The sequence below is a fragment of the Gossypium hirsutum genome, chromosome A04 (genome assembly GCF_007990345.1).
Source record: "Gossypium hirsutum isolate 1008001.06 chromosome A04, Gossypium_hirsutum_v2.1, whole genome shotgun sequence".
Taxonomy (NCBI): domain Eukaryota; kingdom Viridiplantae; phylum Streptophyta; class Magnoliopsida; order Malvales; family Malvaceae; genus Gossypium; species Gossypium hirsutum.
The window spans coordinates 20434265-20439817 of record NC_053427.1 but is presented as its reverse complement, the minus strand read 5'-3'; the positions used below and the strand labels follow the sequence as shown (position 1 = coordinate 20439817).

The 5553-nt window shown below is 35.9% G+C and overlaps 2 non-coding genes across 2 annotated transcripts; both read right to left on the bottom strand.

The window, feature by feature from the left end:
- Positions 1-238: 238 nt before the first annotated feature.
- LOC121228745 (small nucleolar RNA R71) lies at positions 239-346 on the bottom strand. The gene has a single exon (XR_005926320.1). It is a non-coding gene; the product is annotated as a small nucleolar RNA R71 (small nucleolar RNA).
- Positions 347-5082: 4736 nt separating this feature from the next.
- LOC121228660 (small nucleolar RNA R71) lies at positions 5083-5189 on the bottom strand. The gene has a single exon (XR_005926235.1). It is a non-coding gene; the product is annotated as a small nucleolar RNA R71 (small nucleolar RNA).
- Between the last annotated feature and the right edge of the window lie 364 nt (positions 5190-5553).

Sequence of the window (5553 nt, the reverse complement as noted above, 5' to 3'; positions counted from 1 at the left end):
ATTCAATGGAATGCCTACCGAAGATCCTTACCTTCACTTAAGATTGTTAATGGAGGTGAGTGATTCTTTCAAGTTAGCTGAAGTATTCAAAGATGCACTACGATTGAAGTTGTTCCCATATTCGCTAAGGGATAGAGCTCGAGCCTGGTTGAACTTAGTGCCACCAAATTCAATTTCCACATGGCAGGAGTTAGCAAAATGATTCCTCATGAAGCATTTCCCGCCTAGCAAGAATGTTAAGTTGAGGAATGAGATGACTGCTTTTCCAACAAATGGATTATGAGTCCTTGTATGCGGCATAGGAAATGTACAAAGAATTATTACGAAAGTGCCCTCATCATAGAATCCCACATTGCATCCAACTTGAGTCATTTTATAACAGTCTCAATGCTCACACAAGGATGGTAGTGGACGCTTCTGCTAATGGTTCTCTCATTTCTAAGTCTTATAATGAGGCTTATGAAATCATTGAGAGGATTGCCATTAATAATTATCAATGGCCAACCAATTAAGTAGCGATGAGTCGCTGGAATACATAAAGTAAACGCTCTCACTTTACTCGCATCGTAGGTATCTTCGATTTCCTCAATGCTTAAAAATTTTACCACTAATGGGTTTAATAGTTTTGCAGCACAACCATCGAATCAATTTGAAAATGTAGCCTATGTCTATTGTGGGGAAAGACATTTGTTTGAAGAATGTCCATCGGACCCAGAATCCGTGTATTACATGGGTAACCAGAACCAAAACCGAGGAAGGAAAGGACTACAATCCAATTCCTATAACCCATAATGGTGAAACCACCCTAATTTCTCTTGGAGTAACCAAGGGGCTGGACCCAGACACACTTACGCCCAACCTAGATCAACCCAGCCACCTATTTTTACCCAACAAATTCAGAAACAACCTCAAGTTGAACCATCCAATGGCTTAAAAAAATTTGAAGGCTTACATAGCCAAGAATGATTCCTTAATCCAAAGCCAATCAGTTATATTGAAAAACCTGGAAAACCAAATGGGCCAGCTTGCAACTGAACTCAAAAACTAACCACAAGGTGCTTTACCTAGTGATACGAAGAATCCATGGAATCCAGGGAAGGAGCATTGTAAAGCATTAACATTGAGGAGAGGAAAGACATTAGAACCCAACACTGTTGAAGTTCAAGAGGATCCAGCTGATGCTCAAGACATAGAGGAAGTTCAACCGAGTGTTGAAATTCTAGTATCACCAGAACCTGAATCTGTAAAATCCAAAAAGGTAACTTCTGAACTAGCTAATTTTTGTTAGATGTAGAATTTCCACAGAAGACGAATCAATCAGTTCCAGTAAAGAAGTCTCCACCACCCTACCCTCAAAGACTTCAGAAGCAAAAGCAAGAAGTTCAATTCAAGAAGTTCCTAGACGTACTCAAGCAACTGCATACCAACATTTTGTTGGTTGAAGCACTTGAACAAATGTCGAACTACGTCAAATTCATGAAGGATATCCTATCTAAAAAATGAAGACTAGGAGAATTTGAGACTGTATGTAACAGCCTGGTTTTAGCCAAATTAGAACAGTGGTTTTAGAGCCACAAATTCGATGTTGAAAAATTATTTTAATATTATTTTTTGTGTTTATAGCATGTGATTATATATGTGTGAAAATTTTGCGAGCTAATTTTATCGTTTAGTAGCTCAATTTGAGAAAAAGGACTAAATCGCGTAAAATGCAAGAGTTGCATTCTACTTGTTAAAAGTGTCTATTGGCTATGAAATTTAAATATGGAAGTCCTTCTAATGAAATGAGACCATTTATAATGGAATTTGACATAAATGGGATTAATAACATGAAATTTGGTGGCTTTTAATTAAGGTTAATTTGGTAATTAAATAAAACAATGAATAATAAATAAAACAAAAGATGAAAACATGTTCATCTTTGTTTCTTTGAATCAAAAATAGAGAAAGAAGAAAGCCATTTAGGGCTTGTCGTATTTGACCAATTCCTAGCTTGATTAAGGTCTGTTCTTTGCTCGGTTTTTGATGATTTTTACGTTTTTGAGATCGTTGCTTTGTATTCTAACTGCCCATGTCTTAATTTTTGAAGTTCTCAATGATTTTTTGAAGTTCCATTGATGAATGCTTGAACTTTTGAATCTTTTATGATGAAATATTAAAGCTTAATAATAGATTTTAATGTTTTGTAAAGTGATTTTTGGTGAAAATGCCTAAAATAGGATTAAACGGTGAAAATTGTAAATTGAGGGGTTCAAATGTGAAATAAATGAATGTTTTGGCTGCTAGGGACCTATGTGAAATTCGGCTATGGTGAAATTGGATTAAATTGTGTGAATTTTGTGTTTTTATGAAATAGGGACTAAATTGAATAAATATGAAACTTTAAAGACTAAAGTGTAAAAATGCCCAAATATGTGTTTGTGGATTGAATTGAATGATTTTATGAATAAAGGAGTTAATTTTGAATGTATTAAATCAAGAATGAAAGATATCGGATATAGATCGGGGAAAATCAAAGATTACTGAATAATCGATCTAGTCCCTCTATTTCGACTACGAGGTAAGTTCATATGAAAATAAATGTCTTTAAATTGATTTATACATGTTCATTTGTCATTGAATTGCTATGAATGTTGAACAAACAAATACGAGCAAGCATCGACGAAGTTATGTTACCCGAAAGTCCCGTACGAACCTTAGGAATAGTATAGGATATAAATGTCATGACAGTAGGATTATTGAGATGTAGTTTCATGTAAGACCATGTCTGGGACATTAGCATTGTATTGTGATTACGTGTAAGACCATGTGTGGGACATTGGCATCGCTACATGATTTCGTGTAAGACCATGTTTGGGACATAGGCATCGATATGTGGTAACATGTAAGACCATATCTGGGATATGGCATTGTAAGAGTTATATGTGATTTTCGAGTATACTTAATGATTCTGAAAGGTTCAACGGGCAAAGTCAAGTCAAGAAAGAATGTTTTAATGAGTTAAGTGACTCAAGTACTGATAAATTGTAATTTATACATATTTTTACCCCATGCTTGGCATATTTATGAATGATTTCTCCTTGGTTTTAGTGAATTCGATGCTTCTGATCCTTTAATTTCATGTTTTATACTCAGGAGAGCTTAGGATTGCAAAAAGACCAAGAAGCGGGCCAAAAAGGGACAAATTGGGCCTAAATCATTGTTTCACACGGCCTAGGCACTTCTACACAGGTGCTCCACATGCCCGTGTGTGACACACGGGTAGACCACACGCCCGTGTATCATGGCCGTGTCGACTAAGAACCAACTCAGTATTGCACATGGCCTGGGCACCTTTGCACGGGCGTGGTACACAGTCGTGTGTCTGCCAAGCCCAAGCCTAGTTCTATTAAAAAAAGGGCACTTTTGAGGGTTTTGAAACATTCTAAAGCCTATATAAACACCCTAGAAGAAGATTAGAGGGATACACAGTGTTAGAGGTAGAAAATACTCGTGAATAGCCATCGGAATCACCTCGGAGCCAGGATCTACATCAAGACTGAAGATTTCCATCCAATTTCCTAGAAGTTTTTTGGGTTTCTTTATGTTTTGTTGTTTTCCAAACTTTGAGATGTTTTCCATTATTATTATGAACTAAACTCCCTAAATACCTAAGGGAGATGAACCCTATGACGAATATTATTACTATTTGAATTATATGATAAATACTTATTCTTATTCTTAATTGTGAGTTCTAAATGCTTGTTTTAATATTCCACGGTATTAAATCAGGTTTTGATGTGCTTAATCAATGGAGCAAAAGTCCTTATTTAAGAGTAGATCATCCATAATTAAGTAGAGTTGAACGCACTCCTAGAGATAGGACGACATAAATCTGCCGGATTAGAGTCAAATCTAATAAGGGAATCCATAGATGGAGTTAATGCGACAATAGGGGTTTTAATTAGAAAAAGATTTCAATTAATCAACCTAAACTCAGTTGTTCTCAGTCTTGAGAGAGATATTAGCATAAATTAGGGATTTCTATGGATTAATTTAAGTGAATAAATTGTCTAATTCAGAAGTAATAAGTGAAGTCTAGGTGGATTCTTCCTTGGGTATTGTCTTCTCCATCGATTTTTTCCAAAGTATTTTCTAAACTTCATCTTTGTCGTAATCTTAATTAATTAGATAAATAGTTTTAGTTTAAAAACACACTTTAATTCTTAGGCTAGATAATAAAAAGATAGTAATCACTAGTACTTTTAGTCCTCGTGGATACGATATTTCCAGTCTTACCATAACTATACTGTTGTTAGATAGGTGCGCTTGCCTTAAGTCGAATTTTTAGTTAGTTACACGACCATCATGTTTTTGGCATCGTTGTCGGGGACTAAGATAATAGGAACGCTTAATTTTTATTACTTTAGCCATTTTTTTATTTTTTATTGCAATTTAATTTTATTTTTGCTTAAATTACTAAATTTCCTTTTATTTACTTCTGGCAGGTTTTTATAGTTTATGACTAGAAGAAACCCGTCAGGACCTCTACTTTTTGATAGTGAAATCGAAAGAATAGCTCGTAGAAACCGAAGAGAGATAAGGTGAAGCCTACGATACATAGAGGAAGGGTAAGAGGACGATATTCAAACCACAACTGAGGACATGGCTGATAATCAAAATAATCCGCTACCTCCTGTGGCTATTGCGAACCCAGTAAACCAGGACCTTGCTCCTCGTACTATGTATGATTATGCTAAACCTACTTTAACAAGAGCTGAATCGAGTATAGTTAGACCTACTATTGCTGCAAAAAATTTTGAACTGGAACCTAACACGATTCAAATTATACAACAGTTTGTTCAGTTCGATGGTTTGCAGGACGAGGATCCAAACACTCATTTAGCGAATTTTATAAAATTTTACGACACTTTTAAGATCAATGGCGTTTCTGACGATGCCATTTGCCTTCGGTTGTTCCCATTTTCATTGAGGAACAAAGCTAAACAGTGGTTAAACTCGTTACCACGAGGCTCAATCACTACTTGGGAACAAATGACCGAAAAATTTTTACTAAAATATTTTTCGCCAGCTAAAACAACTAAATTAAGGAATGATATTTCTTCTTTTGTGCAGATGGATCTAGAAACTCTTTATGATGCATGGGAGAGATACAAGGACCTATTGAGAAGGTGCCCTCACCATGGGTTACCTTTATGGTTACAGGTTCAGACTTTTTACAACGGTGTGAACCCTTCAACAAGGTAACTTATCGATGCAGCCGCCGGTGGAACTTTAAATAACAAAATACCTGAAGAGGCTTATGAATTTATTGAAGAGATGTCACTGAATAACTATCAGTGGCAAGTCATGAGAACAAAGCCTACAAAAGCAGCTGGTGTTTTCAACCTCGACGCAGTCACTATGCTATCAAACCAGGTAGAACTTTTAAATAAAAAGATTGATGGTTTATATGGTTCCACTCAGGTACATTCAAAGATGAGGTGTCATTCAAATGGAGGAATGCACAACCCAGATTATCCATCCTTCAACCTTGGCACCAAAGAGGAACAA